This window comes from Camelus dromedarius, chromosome 6, assembly GCF_036321535.1.
Source record: "Camelus dromedarius isolate mCamDro1 chromosome 6, mCamDro1.pat, whole genome shotgun sequence".
Lineage (NCBI taxonomy): Eukaryota > Metazoa > Chordata > Mammalia > Artiodactyla > Camelidae > Camelus > Camelus dromedarius.
Window position 1 is genome coordinate 62366025 of NC_087441.1, and position 27396 is coordinate 62393420.

Sequence of the window (27396 nt, forward strand, 5' to 3'; positions counted from 1 at the left end):
GATTTTCCACCTGGCTTAGACCTCTCTCAGGTTAATTACCTATCATACATCTGTTTCCTAACTTCCAGATTTTTTTTGATCTTATGTCATTTGTGTTCCCTCCTCCCCCTTCCTCTCTGTCTCTTTCTCCTCCTTCCCCTACTCCTTCCAGATTTAATGACAAAAGAATCATTAAAGAAAAGATTTCATGGAGAGGAGGAGGGGAGTGTTGGTTTTTGTTTACCCTCGACTTAACATGGAGTCCCATATTACTTTGGAGTTCTGCATTTAGAGGGCCAAATGGCGATAGTTAATAAGGTAATTGGTGATTTTGTATCTTTTACTTTTGATGATACTGATTTAAAAAGGCAAAAGAGGAGGGGAGGAATAAATAAACTTATAGTTAACCTGAATTACAAATATGCAAAATCCAAAATTTATTGTTCTGTGCAAATTTTTTTTAACATGAACAGTAAAACAAATGGAACGAAGAACCCATCCAGACATTTAGCATAAAGAATGGTATCCATTTTCAGTTTTCAAATTTTAAAGGAGGAAAGTGTCCCAAGAGCCAAAGGAACAAAACCTGCAGAATTTCAGTTGAAGGGTGAGGTGGGGGTGGAAGGAGGGTAAACTCTATAGTGGAAAAGCAGTTCTGGATAAAAGAAAAAGCAAATTCTCTAGGGCTCAAATCAGCTGTGGGCCAAATTTTAATCTCCCTTCTTTTCCAAGTTGAGAAGTTCTTTGTAGCACATGTGCCTTGGATGATGGAATCGAAACCCTTTATTTGCCTGCCAATTCTCTGCCTGCCTGGTTTTAATGATCAACTTACAGAGAAGCTCCAGTTATGATGGTTTTAAAAGAAAAGATGGAAAACCAGTAAGAAGTTTACAAAGCAAAGAGGGAGTTAGGAAGGGAAAGTTATTTTAACCGAACAGTCTATAGAAAATACACCATATACCTCAGGTTTTTCTGGCTGGTTTACAGCTGGTGAAAGGGTCTGGCATATTGTTGCGACAATGGGAGGTGATGTGTTGGGAAGCCTGGGAAGTGAGTGAAACCTTATGCTGAAGACACTTGGGGTCTTTTTCATGAATGTGTGTGTCGCTGCCTCTTGTCAGGGGTGGAGACATGGCTTTCACTACTAGTTCAGCCAGGCGTCTGTGCCACCTTGGCAAACCAGGTGATGATACTGCCTCTTGGGTAACCTAGACTGTCCAAACATGATCCAAGAATGGAAAGAGCAGAGCAATTCAGAGTCAAGTACCTCGAATGGGAAATGGGGTTCAGAGTCTCTTGGACTGGTACCTTGTACTGTCACCTAACTGAATCATTTCCCACGTGTTTTATCCAGGCTTCCTGAATGAGAGCACCAGGTGCTCAAGGCACAGGTCACATTCATTGCTCATTCAGTCCACAGCTGTTCGTTGAGCTTCTGTGATGATCCCAGTCACTGCTTGTGTAGAAGGATTTGAAGATGATTAGCACAGTCACAGAATTTGGACTACATTTTTTAGTGTCTGTCTTACCATTTATACACCAATTTTCTTATACATTAATTCTTTTAAAAATTATTTATTTATTTTTTGAAGTATAGTCAGTTTACAATGTTGTGACAATTTCTGGTGTACAGCATAAGGTTTCAGTTATACATAAACATACATATATTCCTTTTCATATTCTTTGTCATTATAGGTTACTATAAGATATTGGATATAGTTCCCTGTGCCAGACAGTAGAAATTTGTTGTTTATCTATTTTATATACAGTAGATAAGTGTCTGCAAATCTTGAACTCCCAGTTTATCGCTTCCCACCCCTTTTACCCCCTGGTAACCATAAGTTTGTTTTCTTTGTCTGTGAGTTTGTTTCTCTTTTGTAAATAAGTTCATTTGTGTCTTTTTTAAGATTCCACATATGAGTGATATAATATGGTATTTTTCTTTCTCTTTCTGGCTTACTTCACTTAGAATGACGACCTCCAGGTCCACCCATGTTACTGCAAATTGCATTATTTTATTCTTTTTTTGTGGCTGAGTAGTATTCCAGTGTGTGTGTGTGTGTGTGTGTGTGTGTGTGTGTGTGTGTGTTTATCTTTATCCAGTCATCACTCAGTGGACATTTAGGCTGTTTCCATGTCTTGGCTATTGTAAATAGTGCTGCTATGAACATTGGGGTGCAGGTGTCATCCTGAAGTAGGGTTCCTTCTGGATATATGCCCAGAAGTGGGATTGCTGGATCCTATGTTAAGTCTACTTTTAGTTTTTTGAGGAATCTCCATACTGTTTTCCATAATGGCTGCACCAAATTACACCAACAGTGTAGGAGGGTTCCCTTTTCTCCACAGCCTCTTCAGCATTTAACTTTTGTGGACTTTTGAATGATGGCCATTCTGAATGGTGTGAGGTGATACCTCATTGTAGTTTTGATTTGCATTTCTCTGATAATTAGTGATACTGAGCATTTTTTCATGTGCCTATTGACCATTTGTATGTCTTCATTGGAGAATTGCTTGTTTAGGTCTTATGTCCATTTTTGGATTGGGTTGTTTATTTTTTTACTATTAAATTGTATGATCTGTTTATATACTTATTCTGGAAATGAAGCCCTTGTCATTCTGGAAATTAAGCTTGTATTGTATGTTAATTCTTAACTGACTTAATCTTTAATAACAACTATCTGATATACAGTCCATCTTTGTTATTTGTGGATCCTCTATTTGCTAATTCGCCTACTTGTTATAATTTCTTCGTCGCCCTAAAGCCAGCAGTCATGCTGTCGTGGACGTTCACGGACATTGCGTGCTCAGAGCAGTGGAGATTTGAGTTGCCTGTCATGCTTGTTCCCAGCTGAGACTGATCAAAGCAACTCTTCACCTTCTTGTTTAGCTCTCGTGATGACAAGTAGTGTCCTTTTCACTGTCTGTTTGGTGCTGTGTTTTTTGCATTTTTGTGCTTTTTCTTGATTTTGCTTTTCAAAATGCCTCCCCAGTGTAGGGCCGAAGTGCTGTCTGGTGTTCCTAAGTGCAAGGAGGCTGTGATGTACCTTATGGAAAAAACACGCATGTCAGATAAGCTCTGTTCAGGCCTGAGTTATGGTCCTGCTGGCCATCACTTCAATGTTCATGAGTCAACAATATATTAAATAAGGTGTCTTTAAGCACAAACACATATAAAACAAGGTATGTACTGACGGGGTGACATAAATGTTGCAACCAGAGTTCTGTTGGAACCTAACCCTGTATTTCCCCTAGGAACAATAATTTAGTATTTGCCTATTCACTGTTCATGGGGATTTTATAGGACATAATTACCTTGAATAAGAAGAATCAACCGTACATGTTACATTTATTCTTATTTTACAGAGGGGGCAATTGCAGCTCAAAAGCTTCTTTAAAAATGTGAATAGTGGAGTTGAGGCCCGCTGTCTGTAACTGTATCATCTGATTCTGAAGACCACAGTTTGCTCACCATAGCATGACGCTGAATGTCTTTATAGTCACCAAATGTGTTGCCCATAGTAAAACCTTCCAATGCTGGTGGAATAAACCATGTGAAAAACCTCTTGGGCTTGGAAAGTCCCAATTTCATGTTTATAAAGCTAAATATGAATATAGACTAATTGAAACTAACCCAGTTTCAACATTATTAAGTAGCACTTATGAAATACATGTGTGTATGTGTGTGTGTATATGTGTGTATATATATATATGTATATATATAATATACTATATATTATATACTATATATTATGTATGTATATACAGCTAGATTTCCCATTTGAATTTATATAAAAAAGGAAAGAAAGAATCTCTGAAGATTTTTTTGATAAGATGGGTAGGGCTGGCATTTTAATTGTCAAGTTTTTATGCTTCTGAAGGTCACAATGCAGGCCCCAGGTGACATTTTACTGTGTTCCTTTTGATACTTGACTAGTTTATTCAATAACAAGTTATAGGAAGTCATGATAGAAGAAGGCCTGTTGTTGACCAGGACACTGATGATTTCTGAAAGACCAGGTTCCATGAGGTTTGCCACTTAGTTCAAAACAGTAGCATTGGGATCTTGAGGTTGGAGTCTGAAATGCCAAGGAAAGAAATACTCTCTGGACGTGTGGAAGTGGCGTCATGAACCCAAATAAACTAAGTTTCCATAGTGCTTCCTTCGAAACGACCATGCACCAAAGTTGGTCAGTATGATGTAAAATCCTCCCAGAAAAATGTTTTTCCGGGTTTTCCTGACATGCTAAGAATGACATAAGAGAATTCCCAGAAGAGACTTTTCCTTGAGAAATACGATTACTGAGGTTGACATGAAATTACCACCAAGCCCTTCTAAGATGTGTTTTGCTTGGTGGTGCAGTGCTCAGTGGGGGCGTCTGGTGGCCTCAAGCCCCAGAATGATTTTTCTGTGAGTTACTGCACATGAGCTAGAGGGATATATCACTTACCCACCATGGTCACCACCGTGATCCCTTAATGTGCTGAAGGCACCCTCAGTGGGTCTGCTCTGCAGGTTTTTTCTATATATTGCAAAGTCCTTGAATGCAAAGGATCTATTTAAGGTAATAAAAAAGTACACACATCACAGCTTCATCTTCACCGAGTAGACAAGTCTTTAGTTAGGACCTGTCATGAAGAAAGAGGACTTAGTTGTAGCTTGTTACTATGGCAAGTAGTATCTTTGGACTTTGGTTCAGTGCCAGAATGTAAAGTGTGTTTGCAAAAGCTTCATTTTTGCAGCTGTGTGTGTATGTGTGGAGAAGTAAGAGGCAGTGGTGGACCCAGGAGTCTCTCAGTTTCTCAGTACCAAATGCAAAAGAGAAAGAGAGAGAAAGAAGAATTTTTGTATTTCCCTTCATTTCTTTAATGTAAACATTAGATGAAATCGACAAATTTTTCATAAGTGTAGGAAAATTCTACAGCTAAAACTTTGATGGACAGGAGAGTGGATTGTTCGATCAAAGTGTGTAGAATCCAGAGCTGGTTTGTAAATGCCTTGAATATGCTGTGATTTTTAAATCCAGGTAGGAAGAGAAGTGGGATTTGGTTCTTTTCTTTCCTTCTTCTAAAAACAAAAATGATTAATTCTCCTAATCTAGGCTTAGCGTAGAACCTAAACCACACAGTATAATCAGGAACAGGAGATTCGTTCATGTGGACGCCTCGACGGTTCTTCCATGTTCGGTATTAAAAACAGACCTGCTCTCGGTGCGTCTATAGTGGACCTTTATTAGAGCGGATATTTCCAGTTTGGCTAAATCCTATCCCTGTGGTACTGAGAAACTCAGAGAAGTGAGTGCACAGGTCATGGTTAATAAGGAATAAGAAAGGTGAGAATTAATTACCTGTTTTTGTACATTAGTGAACTCAGTCATTTCCCGTTACTTCCTTCATTCAGCTGTTTGTCTCTCTGTGCTTCCTCTATATCAGGATGTTTGGTGAGGTCGTGAAATTCACAGTTCCTACAGGGAAATCCTGATTTTAAAATTGAGGAAAAACCCCTGAGTTTTTGTGCATTAATCCATTGATCTTAGGGTCCCCCAAAGGCTGATTTTTTTTCTGTTGAAACAAAACTTTGCCCATTACCCAATTTCTAATTGCAGTACTCAGTTAACTACTTATACCCAAACTGGAGCTTAGGTAGGTCTTGTGAAGATTTGAGCACTTATTTTAGACAGTTAAATTTTGAAGGTCTTCTTCCCTGTTCTGGAAAGTTAGTAGATGGATGAATGAGAAGAGAAGAAGGGAGGGAAAGAGGTAAAAAGAAAGAATCCATTTGACTGATAGAAAGCTCTTGCATAAGAATGATCATAAAAGAGTTTAAAAGAGTATTTGCTTCACTGTTAGTGTAACTCTCAACTTTCCAGATTTCCTTTTCTCACTGAGTTCTTGGAGAGGGAGCTTGGGCTAGTGAATTCTCCAGGTAGTTTTGGCCATCCTGTCTTGTACACCCTTATTTGGCCAGAAAATTGAACACACAGACCTTTACGTAAAGATGACAGCCTTTTAGAGATCGTATGGACGGCAGGAGTCATGACTGGTCCACCCTCAGTTTGCACAGTCTGGGTCCTAACACACAATAACATCAACATCAGCAGTGCTTTCTGACTGGGATCCAGTTACTTTCGGCTTGTGTACCAGCAAGACAGGTGGGAGAAGCCACTGGCTAACCCCCAAATAAGCAGTGTTCTTGTAAAACCCTTGGTGTTGTCCTTTCCGGAGATCTCAGATGAGTATTGTCGGTTGCTATTGTTAACATGTTGGGATACAGACGTTTCTAGAAAAGATTCATATTGAACACTTGAAAAAAATGAAATGGAGAATTCCTCAAATTATTCCCTAAGATACTCTGTGCCCTTGGAATCTGGCCATTTTTCTTTCCTGAGGTTTGCTACAGAAATTAGAGACCACGGCAAGTTAAGAAGAGATTCCGGATGGAACACTGCAGATTTCACCACTCACTGTGTTCTGGTGGAGCTGCTCGACACTGAATGGCTCCATTGTGAATGACAAGGTGTCAATCCACATGGCGAGCACACCCACCCCTCCGTCAAGGGAAAGGAGAGGAACCAACTGAAAAGCAACTCTGCATTAGGACCAGGAGGGTGCTATGATCCCCCAACAGCAGCATGAGATGCACGGTTCTTTCCTGGTTAGTGTGCCACTCTGTCTAATAGAGAAAAGAAGAATAGTTAAACCAAGATCATATTTCTAAATAATAACTGTGGTGTTTGTGCCTCCCCAGCCCCGTGAACGACTCCCTGGGACTTGTCTCTCTGTCTTTTTATGTGTGTCCCTTTGTAGCAACAGAAGGATGTTGAAAATGTCTCAGAAGAGAATCTGAATGTTGGTCACAAATTCCTAATGGGTCTGGTTCTGTTTCTTGTAAATTTATGTTGTATTAATGTCATTGTGTATTTTCCACCCAGGGCTAGACAAGTTGAAATCCAAAAATACATCCTGAAAAAAGAGTTCTCCCGGGTGGCAAATGAGTTTTCATTGTGTCTTGTAGACGGCCAATCTTGAAGCCATAGAAGGACAAGTTGAGTACATTTCCCCCGCTCTCAGCCTCACCTCTTTGTATGTTCAGTGAAGGGCCCCACATGTTAACTGTGGATCAGAAGATGATCTTCACCTGCTGCAAGGGTAGCTGCTTCCATCTGCCATGGTGCATTTGTGGTTCTTGGACACCGCCTTACCCATCTGCTCACAGATAATGTCAACCACCGCCAGAAGCACACTGCCAACTCTTTTTTTCCTTCCAATGCAAGTTCCTTTACATTGCGATGTTTGCAAAATACATTTAGAATTGACCTCCAGTTGTAAGCTGACAGTAAAGGAGGATTTACATGGTGTGTGTGTTCAAGTTGGGTCTCTTTCTCCACTTCCATATCCTGCCTTAAGTGTGAGTCACGGTCTCCGGTTCCATACAAAGCACTCTTTTCCTGAGATTTGAATCGGACTCTCAGGTTCATTTTCGATGTTAAATTTATGTTCTGCTTATTTCCTTGCTTCTACCCAAAGCCTAGAGATATATGACTGCTCAAGAAATGCCTTTCCAGGACAGATGCTTTAAGCTACGTGTGTGTGCCAAAGGAGTATTGCTTTTCCCACAGTCGCTTTGCCTGCCTGATGGTCAAAACCAGATTCTTTTTTTTAAACCTGGAGGAAGCTGTATGGTGATGGGAAAAAGGCATTTTAATCTTTAGTGAACACAAAACTTCAGGAACTCCGTGCCCAGTTGCTGACTCCTGAACCTATGGGAGAGAGGAGAATAGAGATGAGAAGGGTGGGGGAGGATGGAGTGAGTGGTCTCGCCCCCAGTGTCTCCCCGCCCCTCTGCTGGATGCTCCCATCTACTCTTCTATTTCTCCCCTCCACCCCTTGTCCAGCCTGCTTTCTGCCCTGAGGCACACCTACATGGGCTGCACTGGTGGACTCTGGAAGCTTCTCGGTTCCTGTGGTCTCGCCAACGGGGCTTGGAGGGAAGGGAGGTGGCGAGGTCAAGGTGCTGCTCCCTGGCCCTGTCTTAGGTAGGGGGTTTGTACTGGCTGCTTCGCTAGATGTAAGGTAGCTTCTCCTCTTTGGAAATCTGGTGTTCCACGACTCTACTTCTTCTTGGTTCTGGGACCTCTTCTATGCTTTGTCCCTTTGGGTCTTGAGGCAGTGGCCACTCTGCTGCTGTTGGCCCCAAGTCCCCGCATCGTCCCTCATGTTTGCTGTACATCCACCAACAACTTTGTGCTCTGTCCTTCATAGATGACTTACCTGCTTGACGTATCTTCATTTCAACACGTAATCTGAATTGCGAGGACCCTGGCTGATAGAACCCTTTGAACTTACAAACTGAATGAGTTATTTGGTTAATAAGCTCCTCATTTACCAAGGAAATACATCCTGGTAAGGTTAACCCTGCATTCATACTAGACTATGAATGATACATCAGGTTTTAAGGAATCTGGGGTTTTTAACTTGGAGATTTGAAGGGAAGGAAAGGAAGGGTGTATTTTTGAAGCAGAGTGAGACTAGAGGAGGTGAGAAGATACAAAAGCCAAATGTGGGCTTCATCCCAATGTTGTGTCTCTGCTTATCTCTGATGATTATCTTTGGCATAATGAAGGGGGAGGGAGAGTGCCTGTTACTTCTCTGCCCAAAAGATTTTCTCCGTCAACACTGCCACCCCCCCGGACACATCCCATCAGGAGTGTGTACACCATGGTTCCTTCAGCAAGTGGATTAAGCCGCCTGTTCAAGCCACGCAGTCAGGAAGTAGTGAAGTCGGGCTTTCAATCCAAGGAGTCTGACTTCAGAGTCCAGGCTCTTAATCACCAAATACATGTCTTTAACTGTGCAGGGCCCTTAGTGGCCTTTATGTGTCCAGGCCACAAAGTAAATGGAGAAACCAGTCCTTGGGTAGGAATCTTGGGATTTCCAGCATTTAAACCAGTGAGTTTAGAAACTTACGAAAATGACAGAGACTTACGAGAAAGCAGAACAAAATCCATTTGGAATTTGTGACCAACATTCAAATGTCCCTCAGAGACATTTTTATCATCTTAGAGCTGTGAGACTTCTTGTAAAGGGACCTAGGGAGGGGCCAGGACCACGGAGGAGGATGGGGCCAGAGAAGATCTGTAAAAAAGTAATAATGACTTTCACACTCACCGGCAACCAGGATTTCCACGTACTATCAACCAAGTTTGTCACCAAATCAGACTCCTAGAGCCGAAAAAAACTCTTTATCCCACTAGTAATCCTGTAAGCCACTTAAGCACTGGATTTCAATGTTTTCAGCTGTTTTCCAGCCAGCTTGTGCCAAAAGTTGTTCCGAGATGGAGGTAGTGGGCGTGAATATTTGAGTGAAGCAGCACTTCTGTGCAGATTGGCTGCATCAACAGGAGGTCAAGTTTTTAGGTTGGAGCTTAGATTTAAGCAATCAGGCAGGGAGACCTTGCACACTGGGGGATGCCTGGGAAATCTTTGCTGTGACAACAAAGTGTTCATTTCAGTGGTCTTTGAGCTGCCTTGGCCATCGGCACCACCTGCTGAAGGCACAAACCGCGTAGAGGTGAGTGGAGCACAAATCTCTCATGCTTCCCGCACACCTACCACAGTATTAATGCTGCAAAGAAGAGGAACTAGAAATAAAGAAGCAGCTGCGTTAGACTTACACAGGCAGTGGTTCCAAAGGCGATACACACCATGTGTTTAGTCCAACCATTGTGAATTTGAGATTTAATTTTAACTGAAACCCGATGATACGTTAACTTGAAAATTTATTTGCTGTAACAGAAAGTAACTCTTCCACTCCACTGAAATCTCTGACATGCTTTAAAGACAACAGCTGGTTTATTAATTTAGTCAACTTACGTGAAGTTTAATCAGGCCTCAGCCCTCCAAAGGACCTGAAAACTGGATGCGCAAAAGTAATGAACAAGCACATCGACTGTTGGTGTTTCCTTAGTGGATTTGGGGTTGGATGTGTTGAGTGGAATTCAGAGTCAGTGCACACTTTACTTTCCAAAAAAAAAAAAAAAAAACAAAAACAAAAAACCCACTAAAATGAAAAAACCAAAACCTCACTATAGTCTGGTGATGCTCATCCTCGGAAGTTAGCCTAGAGAAGCGCTAACTAAGCGAGGAGGACCTCTAATCTCGTAGGTTTAAATGTGTGTTAAAGGTAAAAATTTATGCTTTAACAAACTCCCCGAGTCTAGGTTGAAATTTAGCAGAATCCAAAAGGGGCTGAAGAAAAAGTGGGAGGAAAAAGTCTTTCGGCCACATCTATTACCTTTTTATTTTTTCTTTTCTTTCCTTATTTGTTTTTTAGCCATTTAAGCTATATTTCAGACCACTGTCTTTCTTCATATAATACAATGTTATTAATTCAGACTTTTCTAGATTAGACATTGTGACAGCATTTTGGACATGATGGTTCTCACATGTTCTTTGCCATTTTTATGAAGAAGAAGACTTGTTCAAAGAATAAAGAGTACAAACATGATTTCCAAGGGATGTTTGAAAATTAATGAAGATAAAATCCTTTACAAATTTTCTATGTGGACCGTAAGCTACTAGGGACAACTGAATCTTAGGCTGTACCATGGGATAAGATGATGAACTATTTATAGAACTTTGGCACATTAATTAATCAGGGTCTTGCTTAACGCGATCCCATTTGGCTTCTTGGATCTAAGTTGTGAGCATTGGTAAAGTTTCACACATTTTAAACTTGACCTTTGTGATTAGAATGTTCTGCTTAAACTCTTAATGGTGGATGGAGGGCAGATGGCTTGTTAACCTTCCTAAGTAATTCAGAAGTCCATTCAATAAACAATTAGGAAATCCTTGCTAAGCTCCCCCATGGTGTGTAGGTACTGGCTCTGCAGTGCTGATTACAGGATAGTGTAGTCATCTAATGGAGAGACCCACGAGCCAAAGGATAATGACTTCACAGGATGGTAAGGGCTCCAGTGCAGGGAAATAAAACTTGTTTGAGCGCATGAGCAGGGCACCCAACCAGCCTGGTGTGAGAATCAAGAGTGTTTGAGGTGGCTTCACGGAAAATGTGATGTTGGATTATGTCTTGAAGAACTGATCAGGGGGACTTTAAAATGTGTTCCTTTCAAATCCTTGTGCTCCTTTGGATTTGAGAGTGAAGTGAAAAGCTGACCATGTCTCATGGTCAACTAATCTATGATAAAGGAGGCAAGAATATACAATGGAGAAAAGACAGTTTCTTCAATAAGTGATGCTGGGAAAACTGGACAGCTACCTCTAAAAGACTGAAATTAGAACATTCTCTACCACCATATACAAAAATAAACTCAAAATAGATTAAAGACCTAAATGTAAGACTGGACACTCTAAAACTCCTAGAGGAAAACACAGGCAGAACACTCTCTGAGGTAAGTTGCAGCAATATTTATTTGGATCCATCTCCTAGAGTAATGGAAATAAAAACAAAAATAAACAGGTGGCATCTAATTAAACTTAAAGGTTTTTGCACATAAAAGGATGCCATAAACAAAACAAAAAGACACCCTATGGACTAAGAGAAAATATTTACAAATGGTGCTACTGACAAGAGGATAATTTCCAAAATATACAAACAGCTCATACAGCTTAAAACAAAACAAAACAAAACAACCCAGTCCAAAAATGGGCAGGAGACCCAAATAGACATTTCTCCAAAGAAGACATACAGATAGCCAACAGGCACATGAAAAGATGCTCAGTCTTGCTAATTATTAGAGAAATGCAAATCAAAACTACAATGAAATACCACCTCACACCAGTCAAAATGGCCATCATTAAAAAATCTACAAATAATGCTGAAGAGGATGTGGAGAAAAAGGAACCATCCTACACTACTGATGGGAAAGTAATTTGGTGCAGCCACTATGGAGAGTAGTATGGAGGTTTATTAAAAAACTAAAAATAGAGTTACCATATGATCAGCAATCCCACTCTTGGGCATATAACCAGAGAAAAATATAATTCAAAAAGACACACATACACCAATGTTCACAGCAGCACTATTTACAATAGCCAAGACATGGACGCAAACTAAGTGTCCATTGACAGATGAATGAGTAAAGAAGATGTGGCATGCATATATATATATATAATGGAATACTACTCAGCCATAAAAAAGAATAAAATAATCCCATTTGCAGCAACATGGATGGACCTAGAGATTATCATACTAAGTGAAGTAAGTCAGACAGAGAAAGACAAATATCATATGATACCGCTTATATGTGGAATCTAAAAACAGGTACAAATGAACTTATTTATAAAACAGAAATAGATTCAGAGACATAGAAAACAAATTTATGGTTACCAAAGTGGAAAGGGTAGGGGGAGGGATAAATTAGGAGTTTGGGATTAACAGATACACACTACTATGTACAAAATAGATAGACAACAAGGTCCTACTGTATAGCACACGGAACTATATTCAATGTCTTGTTATAACCTACAATGGAAAATAATCTGAAAAAAGAAATTATATATATGTGTGTGTGTGTGTGTGTATATAACTGAATCACTTTGCTGTACACCTAAAACTAACACAACGTTGTAAATTAACTATACTTCAATTAAAAAAATGGTTAAAAAAAGTTGACCAGGAGATCACAAGGACTTCACATCTTCACAGACTCCCCCACATCTTCAACATGACAACCGTGCGGCAGCTTTGTGAAGAGGTGGGTTATGCATACATTTGATTTCTTAAACTTAAGGTGGGGAAAAATGCTTTCTGTGACACCCTATCCTCCTTACTGGCCAGGTTTCACAAGCTCTAAATCTGCAGGGATTATCACTCAAGGCTCCTAACCTGCCTTGGGGATTTGGTGATTTACTCACATGGACCAGGCGTCCACTTTTGGGCCATTTTTCTGATGAGCAGGCAGTTCAGGGGCCGCGCAAGCAGGGCTTCCAGGGTGAGTGCTTAACTCCTCCCGAGAAAGACCCTCCAGCTTCATAGTATGACTCAATCCAAAATCTGAAAGATTTACAAACTAGCCAAGCGAAAATTTCACCTCCAGCTGAGAACACTTCAATTTTTAGCAGCAGTTGGGAGAAAGGGCCTATGAATACTTGATAAAATATTCAGTTAAAAACATATTTTATAGCAGCAGTTCTCATGGGAATAAGGATGCAGGAAAACGGTGAGACATTGTCTTTACATGAAATCACTTAATTTTTCGCTTTAAATTCTTGGTTTTTTTCTTTTAGTCAGCTTTCTAGGAATGTTTTCTTTAGCTTATGCCTGGCATTTTTTAACTTGTCATTTACATTCTACTAGCTTGTAAAGTTTCTTATTTGACAGCAGAACCACGATGAAGCCAAATACTATCTGGCCTTTAATCCAAATACTGCTCCTCCAGCCTCCATATACCCCCCCGCCCCCCGCTCCCTGTCGCCTTGGGAACCCGGCTCACTTGACTCTTCTCTGTTTTCTGCCTACCCTTCTTAGGGTGGAGTCCCAGCTCTGCTTCTGTGTGCTTCAGTTTCCTCATCTGTAAATGTTCATCTAGGTTAAGGGCTTAGAGCAAGCACATGGTAAAGTGCTCCGCTGGTATCAGTTACTATTATTGCTGTTACTACCATCATTTTTTTCTTGCACTATTTGTCTGTTCCCACAAAGCCAGGAGGAACAGCTTTTGCTGATCATGACACGTAAGAGGAGAGGGCAGGCCCTGCTGTGTGGCAATTACAGTTCATCAGGAAAAAGCTGTCTGTAGGCTCTACCTAGACAGCCTAGGCTGCAGCAGGGGAAGGGAGAGAGGGGCCCAGTGGTCCCCAGTTCAGGCCCACAGAATTTCCCCTAGGCACAAGGGCGGCAGAGGGGCAAACAGAGCTTCGATCCTTGGGGTCTTGGTCTGTGTAAAATCGCCTCTAGGGAGCTTGACTGGCCTGAAGGACTCAGGGTGGGGGGCCGTGTCATGAAAGCTGGAGACCATCAGTGAACAGCAGAGTGAGACTGACAGCCAGGCTTCAGGCTTCTTTGAAAGCCTGCACTGCCCACCTCTTGGCTGCAACAACACAGGTTAGTTTCCGGGTTTTATTACGTCAGTGAGAATCTTTTTTATTTTTTTTCTAGTCTTTTTTTTAAATTGAAGCATAATCAGCTTACAATGTTGTATCAATTTCTGGCGTACAGCATAACGTTTTAGTCATCCATGTACATACATATATTCTTTTTCATATTCTTTTTCGTTATAGGTTACTACAAGATACTGAATATAGTTCCCTGTGCTATACAGTAGAAACTTGTTTATCTATTTTATATATAGTAGTTAGTATATGCAAATCTCAGACTCCCAATTTATCCCTTCTCACCCTCTTCCCTCTCTGGTAGCCATAAGTTTATTTTCTATGTCCAAACAGCAATTCTTGGAAAGCAACAAAAATGTTAAGCATGACGAATTTTTTTTCTCAAGATTATTTTGTCAAGCTTATTATGAATAAAACAACATTTTGAGAGAAATCACAGACAACAGAGTGTGTATTTATGTTACACTTAACTTTAGAACTGCACTTCTAAGGTGCTGAATTTGGATTTTACTTGCACTGGTACATTTAAAATGAGATATCATTTTAATTGATATACTACATGATAGCTTAATATGAAAATAACTGCATGTGTGTCATACATTTCCATCAAGGCATCCACTATTAAATTTCCACTACATCTTGAAATACTATCACTCTACCTGGAGAAAATGCTGTGAGTCTTAGTGCTCCCTCCTGAGACCCTTTAGGGCCACTTTTTAAAGAATTAAAGTCATAGTCATCTGGACTGATGAAATAGACATAGACATTTGTGCTTATAACAATTTTAATGTTGCTACATTCATCCAGAAGAAAAATTTTCAGGCTTCGATTCCCTAAATAGACCAAGAAAAGTAAATGTTATCTACTAATGTTAGTGTTTGGTGTTTGAGAACATTGTAGCTGTGAGCTAAAGAGGATTCTTTCTTGACTTGAGTGTTAAAAGTGGCAATGGATTAAAGTTCTGAGTCCCCCTCACAAAACACTAGCAAACAGGGCAATATGCTTTCAGACTTCTGTTCATAGCTTTGACTTGACATTGACAGGGAATCATCTCATTTTAACATGGGAGACTTGCTGCGAAATGAGTAGTAAGGAGTTCTTACATGAATTGTTAAGAAGTTGATCAGACAAATGGCGTTTCTGCTTTTCTAATCCAACCATAGTTGGAAAGAATGCAGTTAAAATCATTAAATGGCTCCTAGATGACTGGCTAGAACCTTGTCTAGTTAGTGCATTATTTTCTAGGCTGTGTCTTAGAGGCGTGGGACACAGGATAAACCACAGAGGGCACTCCCCTCCTGCCCAGGATTTTGAGCAGGTGAAATTTGGCTAAAATGAACGAATACCTTGAGAATCTGAGAAGGATCTTCTCAGGAGTGTGTGTGGAAGAAGATAGAAATATTGTCATCAAATATTGCAGGAGCCACATTTTTTTTTTGGTCTTTTTAAGAGTCAGCTCACTGAAATAATAAAACAAAACTCTTCTAATTTTCCCTCAGGCACCCAATGGTGTGTTTCTTTTGGTAGGGCTGAGTCCCCAAGCTGAGTTCCAAAGAAAGACCTTCTAATTCAAAGTGCCCTTGGGAGGCACCAATGACGGCATGGCCAACTCCATTTTTCCTTGGTAGCATTTCACAGGAGTGTAGAGGGCATTAGATAACATGATAGATTTGTATATTCACCACTGTATACACAGATAATGTATGTGGTAGGTGATCTCTATATATTTTAACCTGAAATATAACACGGGAGAGGTGGTCAGGGCAGGGTTTAAACCAAATAATTTAAAATACAATAGTTAGATTCCTCTTATATGTGGAATCTAAAAAAATGACTCAAATGAACTTATTTACAAAACAGAAACAGACTCACAGACATAGAAAACAAATTTGTGGTTACCAAAGGGGAAAGGGGGTGGGAAGGGATAAATTGGGAATTCAGGATTTACAGATACAAACTACTATATATAAAATAAGTAAACAATAAGGTCCTACTGTGTAACACATGGAACTTTATTCAATATCTTGTAGTGACCTATAATGAAAAAGAATATGAAAAGGAATATATGTATGACTGAAACATTATGCTGTACACCAGAAATTGACACAGCATTGTAAACTGAATACATTTCAGTAAAAAAAAAAGAAAATATGATCGTTAGAAACAAGAACACATTTTCAAACATAGTGTGTCTCCTCTCCCAACACCCCCCCCCCCCCGCATTTTATCAGAACTGTTTGTTCTCCTGTTCATCTCTCCTCTCTTTGGTAACAGGCTGATTCAAAGGAGGGGTGATAGTGTGGGTGGGGATGGGGACTCAGCTGGGACAGCAAGACCCTCCGAGTGGATTCTGCTGCCTTCTTCTGCCCTGACCTCACTGGGAAGAGCAGCAGAGCCTTCTGCTTCCTCTAGTTATGCCTGGGTTCACCCATCCAAATGGTTTTGCGTGATTAAAAGCTTGACAGCCATTAGGCAATTAAACAAGTCAACAAGTTGTTTGCTTAAAAAATAACCCGTTAGGCAAGAGTCTGTCAGAAACCATTTCCCCTGCAAAACTTGTTTGGCTGTGTATCTTCAGCATCTCCCTTGTTTTAAATCCATTATTCTCCTTTCTCGGAGTTTCTCCCATGTGAGGAGCCCGTATATCAGCACATTTCGGGTGCTGTGGAAAGGGGCCGTACGTATAGGAACGCCAGGATGACCAGGAATGAGGAGCTACAGCTCTAAGTTATAGGATGACTTGAAATCCCTTTCTAGCCTCTAGAATTCTACCGAAAAGGGGAGTTGGAGCCCAGTAATGTGGAATGAGCTATGTATAGTTGAGTGTATTCGGGATCTTGGGAATAAGTAACTCTGATCTTTCCCAAATCATAAGACATTTTATAAGGCATTTGAAAAATCTGGGTGGCTGGGAAGAATAGACACATGGTCAACCAGCTAATACCATAGGCTGGCCTCCATAGAGCTTCCCCCAAATCATTAAACCCACAAAAAGTTGCCGGAATCCCTCTCACATTCATCAGTGCCACGTTCTGTTACTTTGATGTATATTATTCACAAGAAGATACGAAAGTCTCCCTCTAAGCTATAGTCATAGTTTCCACATAAATGCAGTTACTTATGAGCTCAAACTAAGCACTGGAGAGGAGAAGGGGAGATGCTCACTGCGGTGGTAGTTCTGTTCTCACGTGGACGTGTGGGCTGCTGCTCATTTCCTCGTGATGGCTCACCCAGCGACAAGCTTCTCAAGGACACGGATCTTCCCTTTAGCTGCACTTAGCTATGGACCCTGTGCTGGGCTCACTGTCAGGAACTGATATGTCAAGGGTTTCATGATCATGGGGGCCTTTGGTGGCTCTCTCTCCCTCTGAGGAGAGAACGGCATCAAACCTGGGAATGATTTTGTGCCAGTGCAGATGCCCCACCGCAGGTGTGATCTACCTGGGGAATGTCTTCACTTTCCCTTAGTTTCTTTCGACCTCAGATCTTGTTCAGGAGGCTGCTGCCAAGGCGTAGCTCCATCACCGTGTGATGTGATGTCTGTCTCCAGGGTTCACACAGCTGGGCAACCTTAGAGAGTTTACCCATTTGCTGGATCCGAGATTGATACTTTATATTCTTTGGAACACAGTAGTCTCACTTGCTTTCTTCTCCATGATTTTGACGGCTACCTACATCACTGGAGATGTAAATTATGCCTAATAAAATTTAACAAATAAAAACAGCCCAAGCAGTTTCAGTTACACACACAAAACAAGGAGAACGCATAATAATAGGCATTTTGTGATGTAATCTTGTTAAGCTGGGACATGAATGAAACACCGTATTGTTACCTGCAGCTGAAGCTGCACTTTTTAGTAATTGGAATTGATGGTGCCTACACTAAAATGTAACTGTATTTCAGCAATGTATTAGCTATGCTTCTGTGGACTTTTCTTACTTAGTTGCCAACAAAGCTGATAGGGTTGTCCCTTTAATTGTAAAGGGCACATTTATTAATTAAAACAAATCAGTAAGTGGGTTACATCCTGGAACACATATCAGTCAAAACCAAAAGACATAATTAGTTCAGAAATTTTAAAAGATGTGGAAAGAAATCCTATATACCAATAAAATTAACTATAAGGCATTCTAGGAAAACTCATTAAAATTCCTGCTTAATTCTTTAAAAAATTTTTTTTGTAGTGGTTAGCTTGACAGCAAGAATTTCTCCCTTTGTTTTTAGGAGGAACAGATAAAGAGACATTTTATCCGAAGAAGAAAACCAAATAGAAGTTATGCTGTGATTGTGTTTATCTTGTTTCTTTGGATTTATTTTTATCTATTGTGAAAATAAATTGATTTTTAATCTATATCAACATGCTTAATTGGGATACACACACACACACATCACTTTGGCAAAGAGCCCTTTTGATCATTTTGCCCACCAAATATATCCCAGCCTGCATGGTGTGAAGGAAGGTCATCTCCAGATCGCAAGAGGTCTTCCTGAACCACACAGGCTCCTGAAATCCCTTTGTTTCCTCTCCAGGGCTGGTGACTAGTCCTGGTGACAAAAGCATTCACCACTGCGTCCGCTGCTGCAAGCATCCTCAGTGATACCGTCCTCCGTAAAGCAGATCGGTCCTGCGGTCCTGAAGAGGTGATGTGTGACCATTAACAGTTGCTGCTATGGATTCCATAATTGCTGAAGTCCCTGGATGAGGCAGGTACCAACTTTCTCTCTCTCTTCCCTTGCCTTCTGCTCCTGATCTGTGTGCTCAGGCAGAATCAATGGTCCATTATTAACCCAACCTGACATGGGATGTCAATGAATGGCTTACGGTTCTGCTGACACCCAATACCAAGACTTATACAGAATAAACATTTCTCTTCACAGAGCAGAGAGTTCAGACCACGTGTTAAATGACTTATCAGGTAAAATTCAGCTAAATTAAAATCTGGGCCACTTGACTTGCTTTTTTTTAAAAAAAATATTCTTTGTATTTTAGAACAGAAAAATGGATCATGGCATGCTGAGTTCCCATACGCCTCATCCCCTGTCCACAGTTCCTGCTATTATCTCTTGCTTTGTTGTGGCATATTTGTTACAGTTAATGAATGATGGATATTGATACCTTACTATTAACCAAAGTCCACAGTTTACATTAAATTTCACTATTGGTGTGGTACAGTTTTCTGGCTTTTCACAATGGCATAGTGTCATGAATCAACCATTATAGCATCATATAGAACTGTTTCATTGCCCTAAGAATCTCCTCGGCCTCAGACCATCTCCACTCCCTCCAGACTTTTGGCAACTACTGACCTGTCTCTCCGTAAAGTGATGCCTTTTCTTTAATGTCATATCAATAGAAGCAGACAGTATGTAGTTTTTTCAGTATGTACTTTTTTTCAGATTTTTTTTACTCCATAATAAGCATTTAAGATTTCCCTATGTCTTTGAGTGGCTTGATAGCTCCTTTCTTTTCAGCACTGAATAATATTCCACTGTCGGGGGGGCACCCCAGTTTATTTCTCCACTCACTGAAGAACATCTTGGTTGCTTTCAAGTTTTAGCAGTGGCGAAGAAAACTGCTGTAGACATTCATGTGCAGGGTTTGTGTGAACGTAAATTTTCTGCTCAATTGGGTAAGTGCATAGGTGCATGATTGCTGGATCTTAGGATGTGCTTAGCTTCATAAGGAACTGTCAAACTGCCTTCCAAAGTGGCTATACCATTTTGCATTCTCACCAGCGATGAATGAGAATTCCTGTTGCTCTGCATTCTCATCAGCGTTTGGTGTTTAAATTTTAGCCATTCTCATAGGTAGGTAGTGGTTTCCCATCATTACTTTAATTTACAATTCCTTAATGATTTATGATGTTTCTGTGTGCCATCTGTGTATCTTCTTTAGGGAGGTTTCAGGCTTTTTGTCCATTGTTAATTTGATTGTTTGTTATCATGTTGTTGAGTTTTATGAGTGCTTTGTATATTTTGAATAGAAGTCTTTTATCAGACATGTATTCTGCAACTGTTTTCTCCCAGAATTGCTTTAGTAGAGCTGGAAACAGTCCTCTTTCTCCCTAAAAGACATTATGCTGCATACATAGGTCAATGAAATGCAATTAGCTGCAAATCTGCAGTGAGGGCTTTAAAAGTGCTGAGGTTACATTGATGCTTGAGTACATATAACCTACCTCACTGCTTTTTATTGTAGTAAAGCAATTATTTTTTGTAGTCTTTTCTGGAAATATCTATTTTTATAGTCAGGCAGACTTGGGCTCCAGCTAAAAGTTGGCTAGATTTTTGCATCTTAAAAATCCTTAATGTTAAAGGGATAAAGGCTGACTATACATTTAAAATCCAAAGGGAAACTTGATATTCGCTGTTTAAGGCCAAAGAGTGTATTTTTTTTCTAATGACATTCTAAATAAAGTGTTGTATAGTGCAAATCCTTGTTACCACTTTAAAATAGTGCCTGCCACACAGCTAGCGACAGGTCATGTTGGAAACAGTTTCCTAGCTCGCTTAGGAAGATGTGGGCTCCATCGTGGCTCACAGCTCATGCTGCATCAGATACTGTGGCAGCCAGGCTCTAGAGCTTTCAAGACTCCCACTCAATAGTACGGATTGGTCCTCTTTTTGCTCAAGGAAAACTTTATGTACCTAGAATATTCTTGCTGAGAAACACTGCGTGACACTTGAGTTTTTTCTTTTCATTAGGGAAGATTGTTTTTTCTGGACTGAAGGAAACAAGGTCTTTTTTAGGTAGAACAGTCAGCATTTTTCATTTTTTTCTCAGTTGTCCTACCATAAACCTGCTCCAGAGGTGACGAATTTTGATGAAATTTGGCTAATGGTTGTCCCAGTAAAATGTGATGCTTGCTCTGTGGGGTGGTGGAAAAACACAGCATCTTATGACATTGATTGTCTTCAAAAAGTGAATCCCATTTCAAGAGGAAATAAATTTGAAGGAAGAATATCATAGAGTCTGGGAAGTATTCTCCTGGAAGGTGAGGAAAGGTATAGGCGTTGAGCTCAGGGTTTTATTTATTTATTCATTTTTATGAAATGAAAAAAATCAGTCTTACTGACTGCAACTTGATGTTTATAAAAGTCTTTAAATCACCGACCTCGGGTTTAGACTCTGTTGAAGTTAAAGTAGCCTGTCCTATTACATGTTAGTGAATTTTATTATAGGAAGAAATTTAATTCAGTATTTTCCAGCCACCGAGTATTAGTCAGGACAAGCTCACTGCTGTAATAAACAATTCCAAAGTCTTAATGGCTTAACACGGTAAACGTTTACTTCTTGCTTATGCCATGGTACACTGGTCTGGAGGGAGGGTGTGCGGGGTCTGCTTCACGTGGTCACTAAGGTCATGGCTCATTCATCTAAAGGGTCCTCAGTCTCTAGGCCTTTGGAATCTTCTTTCGGATCTTCTGCATCCTGCCTGCCATGAGGAGATGAGAAGGTGGGAGGGTTCTTCTGGATCAGACTTGGAAGTGGCAAACATCCACTGTGGCCCACGTTCCACTGGCCGGTCATAGAGCCCCACCCATCTGTGCGGGCGGCTAGGAGGTGTCGTCTCGAAGGATGCCCAAGAGGAAAATAAAATAGGACTTAATGAATCAAAGTGGCCTCTGCCCCTTATGACTGTACACACACACAGACACACACTGACACACACAGATCTGTGTAAAGAAGATTAGTAGCTATGAGAACCTTCAGAATAGGATGAAATTTATAGTTACATTGTTTACTTAGCCTCTTTCTGTGCTTTTAGGAATAGTTTACGTCGTTGACGTGTTCTTGTATTTTTGGAAGCCGAAAACTGAAACCTCAACTTTTCCCCTTAATAACGGGTCATCCATGAATGAATGGGCTGAAAGATTCGGGAGATTTAGGCGAGATGTCCCCTGGGTAGGGGTCCCAGAGTGCTGGGTTGTTCCTGTTGGCTCCTGCGTCCGCTGATTGGATTAGAGGTGGTGGTGGAGGAGTAAGAGGAAGAAAGATAGAAGATTTGTGATGGAAAATCACAACAATGGCTTGAACTAGTGTTTACTTTGGGCCTATGGTCGAAGGGAGAGAAGGAACAAAAACCCTCTTAAAAATGCCACACACTTTAAAACCTGACATCTGACCGAACTATGGATTGCTATTATTGGGAATCAGCCCAAATTGACACCTTGAAAACATTCCGGGGGTCAAGAAACTTCCACAAACATTTCTTAAAGTCATTCTCTTGGCACCTCATAGAATCTTTTTGGAAAAGAAAATTTGCTCAGCGCGGTCTTTTTTTTTTTTTTTTTTTTTTTTTTTGGTTTGGGAATATGTTACTTTTATGGACACCCCCGCGCCTAGTCAGTTGGAGTCAATCCTCAAATATGAAAGCGGCCGCAGGTCTAGGGAGGCAGCTCCCCTCAGGGTGGGATTTGCAGCCCGTGTTTTAATGTCTTGCTACATTGAAAAGGCGTAGGAGAAATCACAGATGCAACGTTCAGTGACTGGTTTTCAGTTTGCGGAGAATAAATAGGAGAGAGACGGTAGTGGAAAAGTCCCAGTGCTCAGAAAACCACTGAGCCTAAGTCATCCTCCTGGAATTCTGCTGCTCTCCTAATTTCCTTTGTATCGAGGGGGCGTTTCTATAAGGAATAAAATGAGCTGAAAAAATATGTACCATTTCAGAAATAAGAATCATGTTTGGATCTGGATACCAGAGGAATGAATGAGGACTTGCATTTCACAAAGTTTCTTTTCTCTTTTTTTTAAAAAATTTTTTGTCCACCTGAGAAAATGCTAGCCTGGAAAGTAACTGACAATGTCAGAACCACCAAAATAATAGGTGAAAAGTATTAGTCCCTACAATGTACAAAATGGAAGAAAGAGAGGCTAATTCTCCACTTTTCGCAAATGTAAGAATTTAGCTTATTATTGCTGTAAGCATTTGGAATTTGCATCTTTTAGGAAGGTTTAGAAAGGATAGATGGCTGCATTGATGGAGATTATTTTAGCTGATAATCTGGAATCTTAAGGAATTTAGAATTTACATTTGCTTTTAAAATGTTTTCTTAAAAATCATATTTCACGTGTCATTTAACATGAAATTAATAGGATTGTGAGGCTATTTATTTTTTTATCTGACAGACTCCTTGCTAATGGCTTACCCCCCTGGCTCTAGTGTTAAGCAGTCTTGTGCCTTCAACAGGCAGAGCCCCGTGTTTCAGGGGCTGACCTCTACGTTATATTCTCAGGCTACTCACTGGTGGCATCAAGGACAGGCAACTTCTGAAAATACATGGGGGCCTTCAAATAGGTGCCAAGAATCATGGGAAGTTCTAGAACTTTGAATTCTCAACGATTACTCTAGAAAATAAGTGCCTATCCATGGACATCCACCTGAGGGTGGGGCTGCTTTTTCTTGTCTGTGTTTCCAGGGTGGAACACAGGGTGAAAAATGAGGAAGGGGATTCTGTTTGGGGGACATGGACTGTGGGAAAGCTTGCACTTCGTCTTAGGTCTCCCTCTCAATGGTGCCAAGGTGTCTTATTTTTATGGCTTACAGCATGTCCTGTCGTGTATAAGTTACTTTTTACACACCTCTTGTCAAGAAAACAGTTTATTTTAAGAGTTACTGGTTTGTGGTAAAGTTAGTAGTTTTATAAATGTTCTTTTTTTTTTTTTTGATGGGGGCATGTATAATCTATGAAAAAGGTGTAAGTTTTTGGCATTTTTGACCCACTGAGCCCCTTCTCCCTGAATCAGTGGCAGCCTGTACTGAGAATGCTGGCGACAAGTGAACAAGACTTTTCTCTGCCATCTGAATGTCAGGACATTTAGCCAAGTGATGCTGACTGGCAGTGCAAGAAGGTGCACAAACGTCTCAGCAGTTTGGGGCTCATTCTGGCTTCCCTACAACTACTACAGAGTCATCATCTCTGTGAGATCTGGGCCTATGCTCAGGTTTTAGTTGTAGGTTAAAATTAGGAAACCCACAAAGTCATGTTAGAACCACTGAGCGACATTCAAGGTGACCCTTCAACAATGATGGAGAAGGTTGACATCAGAAATTGTCAACTAGTTGGCAGTTTTGACCCAGGGCCCTCACGCTGTGCCAACAGAGAACACCTGCGCAGAGAGCTCCATGTTCCAGGGAGACATGTTTCCTTTTCTTACTGGTGCTCATTTGGGAGCCAACCCCACAGACAGTGACCCCGCCTGTTAGGGACAATGCTTGTTTTTCTTATTGTTTTGAGGGTTACAGGAAAATAAGAAGCAGTTTCTGAGGTGGAACAAAGCAGTTTGTGTGTGAAGCTGTAGGTCTGAACAGCATGTAATGAGTATTTGGTGTAAGGGCAGCAGTCCTTCTGTATTGAATGATTAATGCTTGATAATGCTCAGGAAATGGGCTTCTAGTATTTCTTACTCATGTTCAGAGGGTAACAAAGGCTTCTGAAAGCACTGTTGGGGGATTATAAATAAGAGTTTGCCTCTCCTTCTAAGCCCGGAACAGAGTAGGTCTGGTCTGGGTCAATTCAGGGACTGCTTGGCTTTAAACCCATGGTCACTCTTGGTTTTCCAAACTCCCCTCCCCTCACCACTCCCATCTCTAAATCACTGACCTCAGGCAGAGCCTTATGAAAGGATTCCCATCTTATCCCAGAAATGCAGAAATTTCGTGATACATATTTTCTTGTTTCCTGAGGAATACAGTACTTTCTTATGTAGACTATCTAGTTCCAGGAATTAAACACTGTGCTTTCCCTAGAGGTGCATGCGTTCTGTCAATCAAACCCAAATAACCACCTCGATAACCCATAATTGTCACTGACTGTATAGTTCACACCTAACATGTAATCATCGCAGACAATGCTTTCATAATTAGCCCCCTGACGAAGGCGAGAAGTGTAACAGTGGAGACCAGTTGCCAATGCCGGGGGGCAGGTTGAGCCACCCTTCCTTGGTCCAGAGAGCAAATTATAGCTCCCCCTCCCCTACTAACAAAGCATGCATCTGCAAGTGTTCAGACTGATCATGACTCTTCCAGCGCCTAGAGAATAGTCATCTCTGGTTGCTCTTTGGGGAGAGAGCATTCCCACGGTACGAAGTGGATGCAGCAAATTGCAGGATGTGCAGCCAATTTGGAAGCGAGAGTAAAAGAATCCAAGTTGTAAATTCTTGTTCCTTTAGAGTGACAAGTTAATTTTGTATGTGTAGACGTCATCTTGAATAAGGGAGGCCAAAAGCCTTCGACAGAACCTTCTGTCATTCAAAGTTACTTTTAATGGTAGATACACTCAGGTTGGAGTCACTGTACCCTGGTGACCATCAGCATAGGGAACACTGTGATGGCTGTGGACAGAGGCTGTGGAGGTGAGTGGCCAGTTATGCCCGATTCAGGCATTCTGGCCAGGAACAGATTCCTGCAGAATCAGAGTGTAGGTTTCCCCCAGGGACCTCCCATCTCCATCCTTACCCTCTTGGGCTGCTCCTTCCTCTAAATAGAAACACTGTTCTTCACCTTTCTCTCTCTTCCTCTCATTAATCTGTCCCCCCATCCAATATATATTTGCTTGGCTACCAACTAGCCCTGTACTAAGCGGTAGGAACACAATGACGACAGAGCATAACCTCAAGGAGTTCGTGTGGGGGACCCGGATATTTAAAGAAGTAATGTCGGCACACAGTAGCAAAAGCTCTAAGCCGAGTACTGTGGAGGCTCAGTGGGGCTGCGATAACTTTTCCTGGGAGAGTTGGGGGTGGGTAGCTTGTTAGAAGAGTTGATGTTTGAGATGGATCGTGAAGGAAGAGTAGAATTGTGCTGGGCAGAGATGGAGGAAAATTAAGGTGCTCATCTGGCAAAGCTCAGAGTTTATGGTGAAGGCAACATCAGTTCACTCTGAACAGGGAGGGGACATGGTTAGACCATTAGAGCAATAACTCTAGCCATATTTTAAGGTCGCCTTAAGGGACTCTAGACAAGGAGACTATGAGGAGGAGATGTAATAGTCTGGCAGGCAGAAGTGAGAACCTGCAATAAGGTGATAGTTCTATAAAATGGATAAAAATGATTTCTTGGAGATGGAATTCACAATGATTGGGGATGGGTGGGATTTGGGACTCCATGGCTTTTCGTTCAAGTGTCTGGGTAGATGTTGTCATTATTCATTCATTCAACAAATACTTATTGAGCACCCGACATGTAACACATATAGATAATTAAGATGAAATGACTCTCTTCAAGGCCAGAAATTTTAAACTTTAGCTGGGTACAAGAATTGCCTGGGGAAAGCTTTAAAATCACAATTCAGTTAGATTCTCAGATGTGTTTTCAGTGTTCCCCAGGTGATTCCCAAGTGTAGCCAGGATTGAGAACTGCTGCCCCACGACATCACAGGCGGGTCAGTCAATCTGCAAATGGTGAGATAAGAGCTCTAACAGGGACTGGGACATGGCTCCTGGCAGCAGAGAGAAGGACCGTCTAGCTCTGCGCTCCCACTCAGGGTGGTCCTTCTCAAGGAGGTGCTGCTTTAGCTGAGACTCGGAGGGTGTTTTCAGGAGTTGAAGTGGGGTGAGCCTTCTACTCCAGGGAGCAGCCTTTGCAAGAGAACATGCCAGTACGGAGACTCATCAAAAAGGAACAGGGTGAGAAGGGGGAGGGACCCAACACATTCCACTTTTGGAGTATGATGGGCGCACAGGACATCCATGTAGAAGTGTCAGCATCAGTTGGATACGTGAATCTGGAGCTCAGGGGAAGTGAGGTCTGAAGACGCAGTTTCAGGAGTCTCAGGTTGGTGGCTGAAACCATGGGCGTGTAAAGATAACTCAGGAACACTGTGTGTGGTGTGTGCAGCCGTAGCAAGCACTGATGCTTCCTTGGGGGCCCAGGCTCAGAAGAAAAGCTCTGCCAAGGAGCTGCCACAGGGAGGAAGTGCCTTCGTCTTGAAGGCGCCTTCCATTCTCCAGGCTTTTTCACATTTCTGTGATGAATTCTGATCTGGTCATTGTCAGACGCGAGCAGCTGCATCATTTTCAGCTCCTCAGTATCCTTGTTAATGGGGAAGTTGCCAGCAAAGACCACTCACTTGTTATTGCTATTATTTCCATTACGAAGAGTGCATCATTTGTTCCGACAAAGTCTTACCACTTTAAAGACCCTGGGGACGTTTATCTGCCTTGCCTTTGGGGCTCATCCTTGTCAAATCATAAGATATAAACATGCCCCTTAACCACCAATTGAGAAAGTTGAAGCCACTCAAAGTATAAAATAGCTCTTTCCTTAAATCTTTGTCCTCATTTTCAGTCTTTCTTTTCATTGGTAGGGAGCCTTTAGTTACTGTTTATGGAAATGAATTTGAAAGAG

General features: G+C 41.2%; 1 long non-coding RNA gene across 2 annotated transcripts in view; it reads left to right on the plus strand.

Moving 5' to 3' along the window:
• LOC116154337 (uncharacterized) overlaps positions 1-27396 on the plus strand; it is a 282683-nt gene that overhangs the window by 155117 nt on the left and 100170 nt on the right. For both annotated transcript variants that reach the window (XR_004138161.2, XR_010381316.1), the window contains exon 3: positions 18578-18755. This is a non-coding gene — a long non-coding RNA (uncharacterized LOC116154337). The remainder of the gene's footprint in view (positions 1-18577; positions 18756-27396) is intronic.